Below are 21,020 nucleotides of genomic sequence, written 5' to 3'. Positions count from 1 at the left end.
CACATATTAGCTTTGGCACAGATTTGCAAACTCTGGATGCGCTTCCTGATGTAAACCTCCATGGGATTTCTGCCTCCTCTCACTCTTGAAAATGGATCTTTTCTGTGTTAGGCAACTGTTATTAACCACTACACCAGCGGTCCCCAACTTTGTTTGTGCAACGGACCGGATTAATGTCAGAAAATATTTTCACGGACCGGCCTTTAAGGTGTCGCGGATAAATACAACAAAATAAAATGATACGACCAAGACAAAAACTGTGGTATTTTGTAAATATAATAATAAACGCGAATTCACTGTGTGATTGTGTAACTTTATTAGCAGCGTCCTCCTGAAATGCGCCAACAACACTGAGAGTAACATCCTCCTCTCTGCCCCTTAATGCTCTCTGGTCGCTATGGGAACATGTAAATATTTCTTTCAAAATAAGACACATAACTACAACACGGGAAAAGACCCAGGAAAACCGAGTTAAAGATAAAAACCCTGAAAACCATCAATTTCACACCCGAGCCTCAACTCTCACGACCCGGTACCAAACGACTCATGGAGCGGTACCGGTCCATGAGTCTAAGCTAACACTATCAGTTAACACTATCAGTTAACAGTGGCAGACAGTGCGTACAACCACCAGAGCAACTTGTATGTAGATAGAAGTTAAACAGTTAGAGGAGCCAGTAGCAAACTAACAACAACTAACAAATAAAGCTTTAGCTAGCTAAACTATTACAATAATCACGTGTCTGATGTAATCCTGAAGATTTAATATGATAGATGATAAAACAGCTGTTGTGTATGTGTTCATGTAAGATTAAATATTATCATTTAATAGCTTGTAGTATTTCTCTTAATTAGTGTTTGAGTTCACTTTTTTTCCTGTCTCTCATGTTGATTTAAGGTAAAAAGGAGCAACACAACTATCACAGTTTTTTAATAGTTGACTTAACCTTTTGTGCTTTTTAGCCATGCTGAGTATGTGTGAAAACAGAGCCTGGCCTACATTTGCCTGTGACACTGCATTTGAAAATGAGTCCTTCTGAGTCACTACAAGTCCCTTGACCGAAAGCATATTTAAAACTGACCGCGCCAGTATTAGAGCAAAGGATGTGGGAGATGTTAGTGCTGCTCCGGGCAGCCAGTTTGGAAAGTTTTTCCCCTGTTCTGTCCATAATTACACATGGCTGGTGATTTCTGAATAGCACGTGCAAAGATTTATTAGCAGAAAAACAGAGAACGTGATCAAATCTAGCCAACAGTTACGTCGCTGCTTAAAAGAAAACACGCTAATCTGCAAGGCACGTTTTGATTTTAATTAATGAATTGCTCAAATATATAGCTAGTAACACGCGTTATGCAAAGTTTGCCACAGCAAATGTAACTGGAAGAAGCTGCACTCTGGTCATTTGCATTAAAATCGATCTCATTCAGTCACATCCTGCCGACCTTCAGACCTTCGGTTTCACCGCACTGCCTCCTAAACTTTTCCTGAATCTTGACACTGGATGACTTTAAAATAATAAATGAACGCACTGCTCTCAGTTATTATTGTGATGTCTCATCTGCGTAGTTTATAATGCAGTTGTTGTGTTATAGTGAGGGTAGTAATGAAATTACGGCCCTTATTTCCTCCTCGTGCATCTAAACCTTGAATCCAATTGCAAGGTCATTCCACTCTCCTCGTGCCAAAGGCTTAGCCTTAAGCAGAGCCTGTGATTGCTTAAGGCCCAGAACAAACATGAATTCTATAGACAGAGACTTCCCCGACCAAGACTATGCACACACCGTAGCAGCGAAAAAATAAATAAAAACAGCCTGGCTCAAATTTCCCATCTGGCTTCAGGCCTTAATCTGTAACAAGGGACAGTTGAGGACACTTTCTCTCCTGTATTTACAAACCTGGGTTCTCAGTATGGCAGGCCACAGAGGACTAATTAACAGTAGTTTCTATTTTGGTTTCGGTGAAGAAAGCACAAGCAGTATTGCACTGGGACATGCTGGAGCAGCTTTCCGTGTACACAGAGCTCTGGTTAAATATGGCGAAGCCTCTACACATCCACGCTTTTACCACGGTGCAGTACCGCTACACTGTTAATGGTCACCACATGGTTAAAAAGAAGAAAGTGGGACACATTATTAAGGCTTCACGTCAACAGTCTGTTACATTTTCCGAACTACGGCTCCGTTTACTGGATACAGCATCCTTTATTGTGAATGATGACGTATTCGCATGTTCAATTATAACAAATACGTGGCTGAGCATAAATGATAAAGAAAAAGTTACAGCAAACTCAGTTATGTCCTTGACTAAATGTTTGCTGAATTCCAATATACAAGAAGAATTTGATGTTTAAATAAATAGTGTAAACCTTTTCAACCTTATATGAATGAACTTTTGATGCATGACTAGCTTGTTTTTTTAATCGCCCATAGTCAAAATACTGTGGACATCGTAGGAGTTGATGCGATGGCGCACTTGTAAAACTCTTTCTGACCTCAAGACCATCAGTTTCTTTCTTTAAAAGATAAAAATGTGACACGTTGTATCTCTGGCAGAGCAGCAATGGACAGAAACTGTAAATAACATTAGGCAGGGAGAAAACCTAGTGGGATACATTAGATTTTGGGTTAAAGGCAGTTCTAACTCGGTCTCAAAACCAATTCTTCTCAAAAATAGATGATAAAAATGAAATCAAGTTACATGTCATTGGGAGCATTTTCCGCTTTATTTATTTGTGGCTTTTGAAGAGGTAACAGAAAATATTTGAGAACCAAAGCCAAAGCTGATGGGTCGTAGTTATGTGAATAATGCACGCACACACACAAAGTAAAAACCAATAAAGGAGGCAAAGTTACTCAAGAAGTTAACTATTGGAAAATCTAATGGGTAACCTTTTTTAACATCTACCGTCACAATAAAAAAAAATAAAAAATCACCCTTTCATTGATTCTTGAAGCACTAAATAAAAAGAAAATGTGTGCAATGTGGTTGTGTTTGCTACATTTGCCTGTTTCCAACCAGTGTAGTAAATTTGCAACATGTGCTAGAACTAAGTAAAAACTGATGCATGCCAGTTAGTTTTATTCTTTTCTACCCATAATGGTCGATCTGAGGATGTGCCGATTTAAGATGCAAAAGACTTGAATGCTATTATTGTGCCCAATAACATTTTTGCCACAGGACCTGATGACTCTGATCTCATCCTTGGGCTCAGTTTAGACGGTTATAATAATTTAATCCAAGTATAACTGTCAGTTTCTATCTACACCAAAGAAACACGCAGTGTTTTAAACTGTATGGTAGTATTGCTGAAGCTTTTCAAGCATATGCTTTTACATTACATACCTCTAAAACCTTGATAGGCCACCCAAAAAAAAAAATACATACATTACTGTCACTTTGCCTCCATCAAAACATTGTTTATCGAATCGGCCACAGTGACATAATCCGCTGGCATGCTCTGCTGCGATGTAGATGCACAGTATACATCTGAGCAAGCCGTGAACACAGCCTGTCTCTGCTTAGACTCCCACGAAACATGCTGCTCGATTACAAACATCCAGCCTGTACTTTATGTGGTAATGCCAGACCGGCAGATGGGTTGGTCACCCAACGACCTCTGACATTGAACCCTCAGAGAAGCAAGGCCATGGATTTTGTCCAGCGGTCTTCATCATTCTCAAATGTTCAGCCAAAATGGATGTATGATGCTTGAGCCAACTTGGGCCAGATGCTGTCTCAAAGGAGACCATATGAATTCAGCTATTATCCCAAAAGATGGGATTGGAAATAGAAGAGATTTTGGTCTGGATAAAGATTCAGGCATGAAAACAGCAGTGTGTTGGTAGCATATTCTTATATGTGCTTAACAAATCTATTAAACCACCTTTCACAAGAAAATACAAAAACATCTACCGAAAAATATATTGCTATTTAATAGGTAAATAATACTGAATTCATGGTTCTATGCTGAAATTTGAACACTGGACTTCTTTGAGAAGTCAGAAATTAATCAAGCATTAAATTCAATGACTAAAAGCATTTTTTTCCCTTAAGAATGCAAGTAAATAACTTTAATTTGGCGTGTTAATCGAAAAATATAAATGGCCTTTGCTATTTTTTCCTGCTTTTTCATGGAAAGTTCACGGATAACATCAACATTCATATTGTGGCAGTAGAAATATCATTTTGATTGAAGAGCTTGTGAGCTTACTGGTAGATTAACTGTTACAAAAACATTAAAAAAGTGATTTTGGCCATTCGTCAGTGCTGATAATTTAGGGCAGCTGTGGCATAAATAGTGGTAGTGGGCTAGTAAATTTGTTAAGCAGTGTGTGTATCTAATCGCACACAAAAAATGGGCTTCTGTTTGAAATTAAGAGTTCACATGTGCAACAAGGTCACGTGTTTTCGCAAGCCGAGTGGAAGACAAAAACAAGAGATAACAGGATGATGTAGAATCAAGCAGGTCCCTCATTGTTTCTCAGCCACATTTTGTCATGGCTGCGCCCTTAATCAGCTGAGTGTATTGTGTCAGTCGTTTGACTGCTTTTGTTCGTTTAATGACCAAACCCTGAAGACACAATAGAAAATTATATTTTTGAGGAGCGGGCTAATTAACGCTGCTTATTAGAGAGAGACGTAACATGGAGTAACAATAGGAAAGGGAAGGCTTGGGGGGGGGGTTTGTGTTGGATCCATGCTGCGGCATATCAGAGGTTTTATACACGAGTTGAAATTTAGCATAAAAAGGGTGTCAAAACTGGGAGCAAGAATGAGAGTTAAAAAGCACCGGAGGTGATTATTACACAATGTTAATTCATTCCTGAAGAAAAGAAAAGAAACAATGACAAATGTAGTTGGCACAGAAATAGCACTGACCTTGAGGCAACCTTGTTACTAGCCCAGAGAACTTTGGATTTTTTTTATTTCAGCAAGGGGCCACTCCTTAGACACACGAGGGCATTGATGTTTCGCGAAAGGCGCAGGTAACCGCGACGACTGCCGCCGCGCACTTCTCCAATCTGCATGAGGTGAGTGTCGTTTTTGTGCACCGTCTGATTTGTGTCCAACACCGTTCTGTCATGTTGGTCTGCAGAAGACGAAGCCACTTGCTCGAGCAAACAAGGCTTTGATTGACGTTCAGCTTAATAGGGATGCAACACATGGAGGAGCTGGTAAACAAGCTCTCCTTCCAATGTTGGAATAGAGCGCTTTACTTGGGTGGTTAGGTTGGAGAGGCAATGGAGGTTGTTAGTCGGAGAGAGAGGAAAAACAACACCCTCTTGACACGGATATGGTTGCTAATATTTCCTTGTGATTTCTCTCCAAATGGATAAAAAAAAATTTTTTATTTATTTTTTCTCCAAGACTGGCAACGGACGTGTTTAACTCTTAAAAATAGCCTTGAAACTATAAACTAGCAAAAACAAGATTCTGATAAACAACAAATAGGAAAACAACAGAGGTAAGTAAATAATGGGGTCCTGGGTTAGGTGTAAAGCTAAACCAGGGGATTATAATTAATGAATGCAGTCAGTAAACAAATGTCTGGAGAGTTTAAAGGGGGAAAAAGAAAATTAATGAAACAGGAAACTGAGGAGCTTAAATCGGGTGCCCAGTAACCCTCACAACACAAGCACACACACACACGCTGCCCTGTGAAGTTAGCATCTGATGCTTGGCTTCAGGACCACTCACAGAACAGGAAGGCAGGGAAATAGAGGGAGAGGACACCTTAATGTGCCTACACCATATGCCGTTAGCTACTGATGGATACAGCTCTCTCTCCAGCTACTGGAGTAACTTATTGCATTTGCTAGCGACGCTTCCGCTGTTGATAAAGTTAAAGAAAAGCCATCTGTTCATTACAGCAGCCCGGCTTCACTTACAGCGATAGGTGCGTCCAAGCGAGCGCAAATCTAAATGTTGTCTGCCTAAAAACTACTGTTCCACGACATCCTGAAAGCATCTGCATGCGCTTAGAATGGAAAGTCACATGCGTGATCATCTGATGAGGGATTATCATGACAGTGTTTTTCTATCAAAAATTCGAGGGGAATAACTGACATGCTGCTACCACAATGCAACGTAAGCAGATTTTCCCACAGGCGGGAAATAAGAGTGAACACTTGCTGAATCTGTCACTCAAGTGTAATTATTGCAGAATGTATGCAAAGGCACACTAACAAGCTATCAGTCACATTTCTTATTAACAACTCAACCAGCTGTTGTTGGGAAAAACGCGGGGGGTGAAAAAAGCGCAATCCACCACAGGGACCAGTATGATTGACTCTGGGTTACGGCTTCTCATATGCTCGCCTTACAAGAATTCCCATGTTGTCTGTGAACTCCAAATCACTGTTAAAAACATAATCCGTCACGTATACCTGCGCTTATTTAGCAAAGCGGGAAGACTTAGTAGATGAAATAAAGTTGTCATAAAACGCACATATAAAAAAAAAGTAAAGTTTGTATTTATTCTTGATATTTTTTGAATGATATGCAGCGCATCATTGTTGTTTTTTTCCAAGGGCATGAAAAACACAGATGGAGGCTTGAAAGTGCTGCATTATCCATGAATAGCATTGTTCTTATCCTCTGAGAGATGGAAAAAAAATACATATAAATAAATAACTTCAGATGAATCCACTGTGGACTATTGCAAAGCTACCAACGCTCTGGATGCTCTCCAAACTTGCCTTTTCTAATTTTCACCAGGCATAGATCTACTTTTAGACTTCTACCACATAATGGTATTTGCTTAACTGAGCAGCCAGCAATCACTCTCCTCTCTGCCAGTGTCATATCACTGATCAAGTGTGGCTCAGTTCCTGTCTGAAAGGAGGGCTGCCAGACATAATGCAATAATAACGGGTGCACAGCTTGCCTAAGAGAACCGAGGTCCTATTTCACTGCTGACGATGCTGGAATGAACTCTTTGTGCTCTTTCTCTCTCATTCTCCCACTACGAAACCCTTGAGCTTGTGAGAGCATAATGAGCCAATTGTAATTCCTCGCCTATAGCTTTGTATTGAAGAGTATATGGATGGGGTGGAGGGGAGGTGGGAGAGTGGAGGCACTGGACATTTCTACTCTGAGTCAAAAGACGAGGATTCTAGGATTATCTGAGGCAGAAAATGAGGCTTTTTTATTTTTTTGAGTGCTAATCTTTGGAACAGTTACGGAAACAACCGCCGAGAAAACTTTGCATAGGTAGACACCTGAAAACGTCACACACTAATAAAAGAGCAATCTCTGTCTTAATCTCCATCCTTGCGTTAGCAATACAGTCGAATCTGGCTAAAAATTGAGTACAGTGTTCATTAAGAATAGGTTTGTATTAAATAAAGAAAAAAGCCAACCTCCACAGCACTTAGAGACTGTATTTGCAATGGCCCCTACTATCAAGTGATAGATGGATCCTTAAAGCATCCATAATCTAGACATTATTTAAAGCTTTTACTGTAACAGGTGGCTTTAATGTAATGTGAATTGCTGACCTTGGAAAAAAAAAGAAGGTAAATGCATCAACTAGATGTGATACGTTAAAAATCTAACAGCTTTTAGTCTCGACAAAGAGCACTCCTCTTATCCGGCATAGTGGACGTGAACCTGCGCTGCTCCCCCACAGATGCCTACTGTGATGTTTGACAGATTTCTCCCTCTCCAGCTAGGCTCACAGTAAATGTCCATCTGGCAGCTTCCCATGGGTACTTATTATTCTCAGCTAGCCAGGGGTTTTCTGTTTCCGAGCAGTCAGCCAGCGCCTGCCTCAAAGAGTTGAGAGCAGGACCAGAACTGCTTGCAGATGCTCTGCCGAGTAGCCAAACTGTGCGAGTGTAGTGGCATGGCGCTGGGTATTCAATTACACAATAACGTGGCAGTCTGTCCGAGTATGAAAAGTCAACTGCATTGAGGAAAAACTATGTATCTGAGCCACAACACCGGTCAAGTAAGAGTCGCATCAAGGTGTGCCAGTTTTCTCATTTGTCCAATACACCTCCTACACCTTGGGGGTGAGATGATTGATTTTCCCCTTCTGAACAGATGCTTGGAGCCATGGGTACCACTGAAAAGTCCCGCTGTCCTGGTCTGATGCCCTGCTATGGTAGATTCAGTCATGCAGTTAACCTCCATCACTCTCCTGCAGCCTGCTGAGTGTCTCTAACACACACTGACAAAACATAGGATGCTACACTTCTCTGGACATCCAACAGCCAGGGATATTTTTGCACGTACCCTTCTATTACGTCTAGGATTTTTTCCACGTAGCACATTTAACAAACTCCCCAAGCTCTCGGTTCAAGGACGGACAATCTGTTAGTTAAAGTAAATCTGTGGATGCTCACTAAGTTGTCCAAGTGCATGGGTAGTAAAGAAAGGTAGCAGCAGTGGAGCTCGGTGACATTACTGGCATGGTAATGAGTGAATAAAGAGCAGAGTCTGCAGCGAGTACAGGGGAACTGGAAATATAAATGCATGCCTATCAAGACACACAAAGACCATATGGGGCCTGTTTAAACTGCACGGCAATCATCCTGATTTAGAAATAGTCGCTTAATCTAGAACATGAGATGCTATGACAGGACTGTTCAATCAGTGTGACTAATCACACCATGACAAATACCGATGAATGATCGCTAACTAAATCTGCAAACTACATATGTTGACATCGACTTTTTTTTAAGGAGGAACTGAAACAGACAGCTGCTACAGGTCGGAGTCACAGAGACCCTCTGAGTTTGTTAAAAATAAAAATAAGAAACGGAGCAGGTTAAGTCCACAGATTCAGTTACCACACTCAGCCCATTCTATTCTCAAGGCTTCACATCCTGCCTTTTGGCAAAGCTGCCGGTGTCTCACAAATGTGCAATTGTCCTTTTGGTATTTTTGGGTAGGCAGTAGTGGGCTTTTTTTCCCTTCCCAACTGATCACATAAGGATGCTTGAAAAGAACGTGCAAGCATTACATTTAAACACATATGCAGTTGAGCATACTTTGACGCGTGAGGATTGTTGCACAAGTAGTCTTTTGTGCCTAAACAGAGAATTTGAACAAAAAGAGGGGAAAAGTGCAAAATATAAAGCTCGCACAGTCTTGTGAAGTAGTCACTTCCAGCCTCCAAATGTAGATTTTGTCACTCCCAGTTGAGAAACTCCGTGTTTTAACAACAGTACTATGCAAAAGTCTTGATCCACAACTCATTTCTTTATATTTTCCATCCAAGAAGTCAGTCTTTCTTTTTTTAAGTGGTCTTGAGCGATAGTTCTCTAGGCTTTCAACTTTTTCTTGGAACATTGGCTGCGTTTTTCAGTTATTTTCAGTCCTGTGATTGTACCTGACCATAATCAGCCCATTTTTGTTTGCTTCTTCAGCCATTTAACACTGACATATGAATCACTGAAGTTTAAAAAAGGCACCTAACTCATGGGATGAGCCAGTGTTGTGTCTATATATAACAGACAACTTGGCAAAGAATCAGTTTTAGACTGTATCTTTGTTCACTTTGTTAACATTAGCCTAAACCAAAAACACATCGTTTATTCACATTTTTTTGCTGAATCTATGAAGACAAAAAGATAACGACTTGATAGACATAAAATATTATTTATTTGCATCAGCAATGTGATTCCCAAAGAGCTATTACCTGAAAATTTGGCTTATCTTGACACTGTGCCCAGTGTGTCCTTCAAAAAATTAAAGAAACTGGACAAGTGGAGGGCAAATAAAGAAGTGACAGACCATCTACAGAAGATGAACAGTATCTGAAAGTCATGTTCTTAAGAAATAGGAAAAAATCCATCAGAGAAGAGCGCCGAAACGGTTGATCTATGCCACATTATACAAGACTTGGACTGAAAATCACTGGCAACAGGTCTCATGAACAGATGAATCCAAATATGACAATTTGTCATCATTATGTCAGGGGGGGATGTACAACAGTGTGTGTCTATAGACATCTGGTTTGATCTACCAATGTCTGACGGCCATGGCTTCATTTTTCACCATGACAATGATCCCAAACACACTGCCAATGCAGTAAAAGTATACCTGGATAGAAAAACACACAGTGGAACACCATCAGTCATGGATTGGCCTCCCCAGAGCCCGGACTTCAACACTATTGAAGCACCGTGGGATCATATTGAGAGAACACAAAACAAAAGGCAACCAATAACCAAAAAAAGAGCTTTGACAGTCCTACAAGAAGCCTGGAGAACTATTCCTGAAGACTGCTTCAAGGAATTATGAGAAAACTGACTAGGAGAGTTCAGGCTGTGATGAAGAATAATCGAGATTTCAATAATCCCTGCACCTATTTCCCATTTTCCTAGCAAAATATAAGGAAACAAAGGGGGCTCAAGACAGTACTGTGCACCTGCTTTCTGGAACAAACCCCCCCTATAACCCTGACATCCGCATTCAGCCTTGTTTTTTCTGCAGTTACAATACATGGCTTTATTAGATAATCTTTGAAGCAGTTTCCACCACTGTGAGGAAAAGTAATTAATGCAGTTTTGACATATGCAGGAAAAAAGCAGCATCCATCAGACCCACATGAGCACAACTGCACTAAATATGACCTGCGCAGGATAAACGGAATTATAAAGTGAGCCCCTCATCAGCTGTCTTTCTAGGTTAAAAAACAAATGTGGTATTGAGTCGGAATTGAATTATTCTTTCTTTGTGCATCTGTGTGGGATTTCTAATTAATGCTGCAGCAGATCTGAGAACGCCAGAGTGCAATGCAGTTGGACTACAGAGAAACTTGCTTAGGAGTGTTCAGTGGGTTGGAAGCAGGAGTTATGGTGTCTTTTTTTATGGCTAAGAGTGTAAAACTGCTCCAAGTCTTTTTACCAAGTATAAAAACTTGAAGGTTTGAAACTTTTGTCCTTTTCAGCTCTTCAGTACCGTACATGGCAGACCACCTTAAAAAAAGAAAAGCTGAAGCATGGATGAACTTTCATAGGAAAGTTAATTCCGGGAACAAGAAATCCAGGTTTCTCTCACTACATGGCCACCATCCACGCTACCAGCGGTTTCATGTTGACACGTGGACTCGCCGAAACAGCAAAGGGGTTCACAGCTTAGCACATGTGAGATTTCCACACACTCACCACAGTGTGGAAACAAACACCATCCGTTCAATGCTTGTTTAAGTCAACACTGCTGGCGTATTCTTTGAACAATCTGGGACATTTGATTCTCATTTGAATAAAACTCAAATTGAAGGCACAGAGCACACAATCCACTTGCCAGAGAAAGCCACCATTGTGTATTCTCATGGACACATATGGGAAAATGGGATGGGTGGGGATTGCAGGGCATTGCGTACCTTACTGGGCAAACATCAGCATCTCGGTGTTGCGTTGGCTCTTCCCAAGCCCCACCCCACCCATCACCTAACCCTTTTTGTATATTCATGCATTTGCATCACTTCCATAGACACATGACAACTCAAACAGCGCTCTCACTCTTGGGAATAGTGCAATGAAAAATAAAACAAGTCTTACCTAGTGCGGAATGGTTGGTCACATCTGTAAGCAAATCATTTGGGAAAAGGGGGGGGGGGTGAGAAGGAGAGAAAGCGAGAAAAAAGAAGAAGAAACGTCAGCAAATTACAATGTACAGCAAGCTAAACGTCAACGCAGGCTGAGGCTGTCTCCGGCTACCCTGAAAAATGATCGTCTCCCAGCATTGTACAGAGTCGGGGGGTTAAGAATAGGCTGTGTCAAGAGAGGGGGACATCATTTATTAATCGAGGGACATGAAACGTCTGAGATAGTCTCCCCCGAGGATCCCGAGTTTGCACAACTTGCATTAATATTTGTCAGTGTTTCAAAATTTTAAAGGTGGAGGCAGAAATTATGTAAGCAGAAACCCAATCCATTACCTGCGAGTCATCGCCTTTTTTTTTTTTCTTCTTTCGTTCCCCCACTAGTGTAACACAACCACAGAACAAACAAATGTGCTCACACAAATCCACACCCAGAGTGTTCCTCGCTCTCTCTCCATATGTCTCTGAGGTAATTAAGTAGCCCTCAGATATCTCTCACCCTATGTCCTGGACCTTTTACTACACTTCCCCGAGCTTGTTAGTCCGACAGCGGACATCCAAGGTTCCGAAGGCGTAATAAAATGGCAGTCTTGCAAGTCTTGTGCGCGCCACAAAGACCCCAGGCAGCACGCCAAAAAAAGGCCACCATTTAGCCACATCTTCACTAGTCACTGCTACCTGACATTCCCATGAGTTACAGAAAGGGGTATTGAGATAGGCCTAGTCCCCAGCCCTCCCCTCTACTTTCCTGTACTAACATTCCACCATGCTGAGAAATATATACTGGATTTCCATTACACAGTGCTTTTTTTTTTTTTAACATCGGAAGTGGTCCCTGTACGAATGTACTCTTCTAAAGCACAGTTTTGCTTTCTTGTAAATGTGCAATAAAACACGGAAATGGAGTGAGCTGACAATAACAGGGAATAGTGTGAGGGAAATAGTAGACTCAGGACTAATTCGGAGTTGCTGTTGCTTACATTGCAATCTGGTTTTGTTGCTAAGCAGAATTTGCGGGTAATATGATTTATCACTGATGATTTCTATCCCCACCCCCTCAGCCCCCAAAACTCCCTGCATTCATTTACATTTTTGGTAGGGATGCAGCAAATCCCCACGGGGATCAACAACAAGTGAATGTGATTGCAATATCTGTTTTGTGCGTGAGAACAAATCTATTTTCAGGCAAAAGGGGGGAGGAAGACTGGGGTTCAATCTCTGGGACGCTCATTACCATTCCGCCTGACACACATCCGTGCTCGCTGCTACTGTTGTTGCTAAACACAGAGCTCAGCTGAGGACCTTGAAGCTTCATGCCAGGAAAATTGGACCCTGGGGAAGGGGGGTAGCAGGGACTGATGTTGGACTTGAAGTGCCGCGGAGAAGCACCTGGGGTTTCAACGGCATTAGCATCAGTTTTGGGAGAAAGTGAGAGACCGAGCCATGCCAGTAATAGGCAACAACGAAAATGTAAAAGATACAGATGTTGTGGCAAATGTTTACATGCGGTGCAAATGCTTGAGAACAATGAAGCGCGTACAGTTAGATGACTGTACTTTGTCAGGAAGGACAGGTCCTACGCTCTCAGCTATTCCACATTCCTGTGTTTTTAACAGAGAGACTTTTTGCAGTGCAGTGAAGATTATTGATTTTTTTTTCTTCTGAGTCCTGTGGTGGAAATTTAGGATGCCCAGCCAATCAAAACTAGTGGAGGTAGCGTGGGCCTAAGTGGATTAGACTAGTGGGTATGGTGGAGGGAGAATCTAGAGGGAGAAACTGAAGCTCTGGTGGCTTCAATAAACCCACTCTGTGAACCAGGAAATAGATGGAAGACTAAGACACTTTTTTCACCCTCTCTCACCCTCCTGTTTTAAGCAGATAAGCTGCTTCCAAGGTCTTAGTTATGCTGTGTAGAACCCACAACACGATATGGAAACTTTTGACAAGTCAAATAAAAAGAAAGAAGCTGAGAAGTCTGTTCCTCGTGTTGTCTTTTCTCTGTTGACAAGAGGGATTTGGGTATGTTTGGAGTGGTCAGTACTGGGGGAATTACAAAAAGCCTCTGTGATGTGGCATAGTGAGCATGTCACAGCACCATCGTGGGTCTTTAGTGAAGGCCCGGGCTCCTTTTAAGTTAAGCCTTGACTAGCCATTGCAATAAAGAAGAAATAGCTTTGCTTTGATGAGCAACTGGCAGCCTCACCGTGAACCCTTTTACGTTTTCTTTTAAATTCAACCTTCTTTTCTTTTGGTTTCTTTTTCTCTGTTTTGTTTCTTTGTGGTTGTGATGGCAGCTCACTATGACATCACTTGTACCAAAATAGCTTCAAGAATTAGCAGAAAGTTAGTGCATTTCACAAAGAGTCCTGTTGACATTTTAAGCTTTCACTGTTTCAAGTCTATAGGTGTATAAATACAGTAGTTGCCAGTTATACACTCCATATTTATTCCAGTATCTTTGCACTTTGTACCATTGCACATGCAAATCTGTACATATGCCACACACGTTTTTGTTGTCTGCACATCTTTTTTAAGCACACAGAGAGCAAAAAGAGTCCAGTTCCTTGTAGCTGGCCAATAAAGCTGATTTTGATTCTGTGAGAGTTCATTCAGTGTGTGGAGTGTTTACTTGTGCTGTATCTTAATGAGAACAAAATTCTCGTGAAACATTGTCATCTTGGTATCTTTGAAATAGTTACTTCAAGAACAGGGACTAATCCTGCAACCCCTCGCAGTCCGATGCCATTTTCAAAGTGAGCTGGTAATATATCAATTTACTGTGATAAATGAGCACAAATCTCAGCTAGGTCATTGAAATTCACATTAAACAGAAATTCATATTAACTACTAGATTTTAAACAAATTCCGACATAGGTGCTGCAGGATGGCAATGACATAACTGCTTGGCAATGTTGCTTTTATATAGGAATATAACCAAACTACTGCTAATTAAGTCAACTGGCCCGTTGTAAAGAGAGGCCTTGCAGACAATGTGGTCTCATCAGTGCACACTGACTAAGACTGAATCACTAAACTGCCTCAGAGGGACTGCAGTCAGTCTATGTTGGAGTGTTTGGAGACAGACTGCCTTCCACCAGGCGACCTGTGCAAAGGCCTTGCAATCAAAAGTGTCTGCCACAGCTAATTGCAATCAGTCGCCAAATAGGAAAAAAATTCAGTGCTATCTCTGGGCAATAACCCATTTTTTCTAGTCACAAGAAGGTTGCCATCCTGTTTTTACTCTAGTGTGAATATGTCTTGTTTTTCAGAAGATCTAAACCTAGTCAAAAACTAACACTACTAATTGCTCTAGCTTGGAGTCAACTTAGACAATTTTCAGACAACATTGTGGTTATCAAAGTCACTACACCCCTGCGTTAGGTGAAGCTTCAAATATCTGCTGTTGACTCAAGTCTCCGGAGCTCAAAAAGTGGTATTCGGGATAGTTAAAGTAGTTGCACTGTGAACACGGTCTCATTTCATAATGAATTGTTGGTGTGCAGAGAAACAATGGTGCCAAAGGTTACCCTTTATACAAGAATTTGGATTAAACTTAAAGAGGCATCATCTGCCCTTGGTGGGATTTTTGGTGTGGGATACAGTATGGTGCGTCCTCTGAGATTTGGCAGCTCTTGGACAAGGACATCAGTTTCCCCGAGAGAGACTCTGTTTCACGCTGCCAGTGTTGAATTTTGTCATTCGTCTCATAGTGCACCACATCACAGACAACACTGCTGTTTTTGGGGGGGAGTCAGAGGAGCTTTGGTTTTTTATTTTTCTTCTTTTTCTTTTTTTTTTACCAACAAAACCCCCCACCACATCTACTTAAATACATTAGCTCAATATTACAGTGATGTGGTTTCAATCTGATTCGTGGATCTCTCGCAGTACTAATTCCAACAATGATAAATCAAACATTATCAGCCAAATGACTATCTAGAAAAGATTTGCCCTCTGCAGATCAAGCCTTAAAACCCTTAAAGATTAAGACTTCTATCTCTTAACACCAGCCGCCGCAGTAAATCTGTAAAGGTCTGATCACATTGCTAAATAACTTGTGGCTAAATTATCCTCTAGCAGCCACTAGAAATTCTGTACGAACCTTTATTGCCAATTTTCAGTCTCTCATAGACGGGCGAATAAAGGTGAATGGGAAAATTTGTCTCTCGGGTCAAGTAAGGCGGAGGAAAAGCAACAGTTTGACTTGATATGTATCTATTACTGTACCTCTTACTGTAAATATTATTTCCTCTGTAATTATCTATGTTTCCTGTTTCAAATACTCTAAAATGTGACATGTAACATGCTGCAGTATTCTTGCAGCTTATGTACAGTATAATGGGTACCTTATACATAGAAAAGGTGTTATTGTTAAAACAGTATGTTACTAATGGGACCGATACTGACCAGGAAATCAAACTACCCACCGCCCTATCCCCTGTTCCTCTTTCGTCTAGTTCCACAGGGCACCTTTTCAGATTAATTGCAGTTAATCAGCGAGTCAGACATCCCCCCCCAAATAAACAGCTCCACTTTTTCTCAGGGGCACAAGGCAGTACACACATGCACACAGAAAACGAGAGTAACAGCAAGAGAGAGCGAGGGAAAGCTCACTCTCCTCAAATCGGCTACAGGAGTGAGTGCCCACTAATTGGAAATCAAAAGCAATGGAGCTGGAAGGCAGCCGAGAAGGAACAGTGAAACCTCAAGCGCCTGTTGTCGGTCAATTTAGACCATGACAAAAAAGGCCCTGCTTCTTGTGTCACCATTTAACCTATTCACCAGTGTGGAATGAGAGCAGCTGTTTTTTTACAGTACCACATAATGGGACAAAATGGCTCTGGTTGGCCGTGCTCCAGCTAGCTGCAAAAAGGCTCCGACGCAGAGAGAAAAAGGGAAAAAAGGTGCGAAGAAGATACGGCAGGAGACGGGAACGCTGCTGCCTCGTTATCAGCGATGCAGAGAGAGAGCGCTCACACTCTTCCATCTGAGCTGAAATAAACATTACTTCTTTTTTTTGTGCGTGTGTGTCGCAACAAACAATTAGAGAAGCCACGACAGAGGCTACAGATGGCCTGGGCTCACACAGACTGTGGAAGTATCTAGAAGTTTACACAAGTCAGACGAAAAGCCAGATCGGCTCCAGAACCGAGGCTGTTCTCCGACTAAAAAAAATAAAATAAAATAAAATATTGCTCAGTTGTTTTTAATGTCTTTCCGAGTTGAGGTGTGAATAAGTACTTTGTGAGTGACAGCTTGATGAGCGCAGTTATAGAAACTCCAAACTTCATCAGGCAGTTGTCAGACTCGGGGCTGTCCGGTTTAAAGGCTGCTCAGGCATGACAGTACGGGAATGAGGTATGCTTATGTTAGCACAGCAGCAGATGTTCTGTTTCTGTTCCAGCTGTCTTCTTTTTTGAAGTGCCGTGCTCGGTATATCTCAATCCCAAATCTTTATTACTATCCTCTCATCCACCCCCCCTCGCCTCCCCGGGTCAGGCGGGAGTCAAACTAAGCAATCACAGGTAGACTAATTACTAATAGATGCCTCTTTTTTCCTGAAACAATTATAATTTCGACATATTTGTTACAGAGTTTCAACAGACTGCAAAAACATTGTAAAAAGAGAGAAGAGAGAGATCCCATGTTTATTCCCAGTTTTTACCTGCTATGCTAGAAAAGCACAATAGAAAAAAATGAATGACATAACAGAGCTAACTCAAATGTAGCCACATGTCTGATGTATCTTCCTGGGGGCTTTGCCCACTCTCTTGTGTTTAAAAAAGAAAAGAAAGAAAGGGGGAAAAAAAGAAAGAAAACAAAGCACTGAAGGGACTTAAGGGACTTTTTCAAATGCGGCTTTTTTCAAGAATTCAGCCTGGCAGACCTTGATGAGTGATCAGAAGTTGGGAGATCATAGACCCGTGGGCTCTATGCTGAGTTCTGACCCTGAGTTCAGCTACGTAGAGGTGGGATAAAGACTCTCTTGCCTGGGGAGAAGTAGAGGGAAGGACAGAGTAGAAAGGAAGAAATAAAACGAGGGAGCGGCAATAGCCTTGATGCCTCTAGCAGTGCGGCGCCGGCTTGGCCCTTCATATCAGCCACTTGTGAAGACGGGAGGGGGGAAACCCTACAGGCACGCGTATGTCGACCGGCGCGATCAAGGCCAGCTAAAAAAACCCAGGTCTGGAGCTGTTACTTTAGGCTATGGTGTGAGCTGGAGAAGCTCAAAGGGAGAGACTTTAATGATGTTTGACACTTCACCATTACCGCGGGTCACGAGGACACGCCTCACAATTGACTGCATTTCCAATTGAAATTCTTCAGGTCTAAAGATCACAGTCATTTACGGCCCCATTGAACGCTAAACGCTCACGCCGACTATCTGAGGAGCTTGTACGAAGGAGTTCCTTAAATCTGTGACTCAAACAGATAATTAGACATAATGAGTAAACAATGTGGCTGCAAGATGTGAGCGGGCTTATTGCTTTTTAATTGTGTTTCTCTCGGCGAGCTGAGCTACTTCTGCGAGCGCCGTTTACCTGTGTGCGTTGGCCCGTGTGAGGCCAGGTGCAGTCATTACCACGGGACAGATGGATCAGCAGAAGCGTTGCTCGTTTCCCTTGCAAGGCAACATGGTGGCTGCCATATGTAAGCTCATCATTAAAAGTGACCTTTGACCCTCCAGCGGGTGCCTGTCATTCTAATGGAGTTAATTAAGAACGTCCGCCACAGCGCGGAGGATGTGGTATTTTCCTCTCTTTGTGTTTGTGGATGTTATTGGCTCGCAACGATGAGTAATATTAATGTCTGCGCATTGTATATTTGGAGGCCAGCATCCATTCGCACGTTAGGGCGGTTTGCATGTAGTCGTGCGCGCGCGCGTGACTCAGGTGTCAGACGTGTTTAAGTTTGGGGGCTTCTTTTAATATTGCCGACGTAGCTCCTTTGAAAATTCATTAAAGTGCTTTGACCCCTCTGCCATCTGCGCGAGCGAGAGGTAGGGTGTCGTGCAGCTGGGGAGCACAGGAAGATGAAAATTCTGACACAGGCAAAAGCAGGCGGGCGAGCCCCTGGACACAGATTGAAGGCCAGTGATATGCCAGCTTTGAACTGCTATTTATTTATTCCTAGACCTTATCTAAAGGTTCCATTCAAATTTAGATTCAGAGATAAAGACTGCTGGCAGCAGTCACACATTTCTCTGGCAAATGGCAAAATGTTATGTAAGCGTGATGCTTATAAAAATTAAAAAAAAAAAAACAATCCCTTAGAGGGCTAATTAAAAATGCTACACTAATTGCTAAGTGTCAAGCTAAAGTATAATTAACTCCACAATTACATGCAGTGTATTACTGACCGATTACAGCGATAAACCTCAGCTGCTGATGCCAACTGAATATATACAAATAAGCATAGCCAAGCCAGATCATCCTCATTAATATGTCGGAATTTAATGCACATTTGGAGCGTTTAGGCCTCCTTGTCCGACACTTCCTCGTTAATCCGTGTCACTTCTCTATAACTACCGAAAGTCAGGCTCTTGTCAAGCGTTTGATCAGCACGGTCTCTGGTGCACTCTCTGGTGCCAGTTACTTACTCACAATGAAGCAATATGAGTAGCGGTGTTTATGCCCTGTAATCACTTTCTCCTACACCTGATCTCCTCTTCATAAACTCAGCGCACCAACATTATTGCTGTTATAGTCGGAAATATGGAGCTATGTATTATGCATTAACAATCATCTCCCGGAGGGAAGGCACACACACACACACACTTTGATGCCAAGACACACACACAGGCGCAGCGTCATCACTGGCGAATGTCTGCAGGTATGCTGGAAATGCATGCGAAAATAAGCACGCATAGACATTTCCTTTGCTTTGTCTCCCCCCCTCACATCAGTGTACACAGATGCGTCGACGCTCGCTCACTTTAGCATATGCCTCAAAGCATTGGGGTGTAATAGAGGCTGCCTGCACTTTGCCTCGTCTCCCCTTCCCTGACACTAATCAACACCTCTTCTGCTATTAAAAATTCCTCTCCATGCCTTTTGATCTGCTAACTATCTCATTTACATGACTGGCGCTCAGCAAACCAGCCTGCTGTTGGGGAGGTGTGATGAGGTAAGGTGGGGCCGGAGGGAGGGGCTGGCGGCCGGTGTGAGAAAAAGGAAAAGTGGAAAAGTGGGGGCGGGGGGTAAGAGGAACTCTCTCTCTTGTTACTGAAACTTATTTCAGCTGCTTAAGGAGCAAAAGATCACGTGCGTGAGAGCGAACGTTTCGGCTGTTTCGTGATTTCAAGTTGTTGCAAGCAGTGCGGCGATCCAAAAATAGAGGGGCTGAAAATAACACAGGGGTGGAAAAATCTCAAACAGGTGGAGAAATAAAACAGCCGAACCCCTGCGTCCTCCTCCCCTCCACGCTTCTTCTTCTCTCCCGTTCTCCTGCCTCTCTTTCTCCTCTTGGCTGACTTTGTGTAGTGCCGTGGGGCTTCCACTGAGCCTGAGCCTCTTTGGCAAGAGCTGTGAGACTGGATGGCATTGAAAAGGCTTGGGTGTAGCTGGGCGAGAACGCGGGAGCGGGCAGGTAGAGAGGGAGAAAACGGTCGACGAGTGAGGGAGAGAGAGAGACAGGGAAGTTGTGGGAACCATTGTAGGTGGTTTCAATCATTCTGATGCCATCTGTTCCACTCCATTTTTCGCACTGACAGTGGATATTTTCCCCGGTGAGACGAGAGGAGTCTGTGTGCGTGTGAGTATGACAATGAGAGATAGTGAAGGACAGACGAGTATAAGCACAGAGCACAATATATTTATCTTTTACACACTATACAACTCAACTGTATAACCAGGTGTCTGATTCCAAACTTTTACTTTGATGCAACTAATGACCACTTTCAGGACTCAGTAAGCGGCTGTCAGTCAGTAATCAGCTACTGTTCATTATTTGAGGAGCTATCAATCAATGGTAAAGTTTTCTTGCTTTATTTTTCAACTAAAACTACTTCATTAGCGCTTGCACATCAGTGCTAAGCACTCGAGGCTGATGGAAATATCTAAGGAAAAAACCTAAGGGCATTGCAAAGTATTAAAAAATTCACCTGACAGATGAAAACCTTTAATTTTTGCAGTTCATCTCTAATATATGCCAGTGTTTTTACATCAAATCACAAATGCCAAAATCATGGTTACAGGAAAACCAAAATCAGTTAATCCTTTAAAGCCTGGACCATGAAAAAATTGCCCGAATATTTCCCTTTGTTGAAAATGGAGTGTTTATTGAACCTTGTGAATTTAGTTAATTTAATATTATTTGCATATATGAGATTTAATTAGTATCATATTTGCTACAGTCAGCATTGTTTTGGGTTTTTTTTTTGCAAGTTATTGCTTTAAAAAATTATCTTGCAACTTATTTAGGCTTTATGGAGAGGGGAGAAAAATCACACTGATTATTTAT

General features: G+C 42.0%; 1 protein-coding gene across 26 annotated transcripts in view; it reads right to left on the bottom strand.

Annotated features, from left to right (window-relative positions):
* LOC134624906 (receptor-type tyrosine-protein phosphatase delta-like) overlaps window positions 1–21,020 on the bottom strand; it is a 406,192-nt gene that overhangs the window by 283,778 nt on the left and 101,394 nt on the right. For all 26 annotated transcript variants that reach the window (XM_063470050.1, XM_063470055.1, XM_063470052.1 and 23 more), the window contains exon 4: window positions 11,515–11,538. The gene's annotated coding sequence lies outside the window, so the exon portion shown is untranslated. The remainder of the gene's footprint in view (window positions 1–11,514; window positions 11,539–21,020) is intronic.

This window comes from Pelmatolapia mariae, linkage group LG3_W (genome assembly GCF_036321145.2).
Source record: "Pelmatolapia mariae isolate MD_Pm_ZW linkage group LG3_W, Pm_UMD_F_2, whole genome shotgun sequence".
Taxonomy (NCBI): domain Eukaryota; kingdom Metazoa; phylum Chordata; class Actinopteri; order Cichliformes; family Cichlidae; genus Pelmatolapia; species Pelmatolapia mariae.
This window is presented reverse-complemented; position numbering and strand designations above follow the sequence as displayed.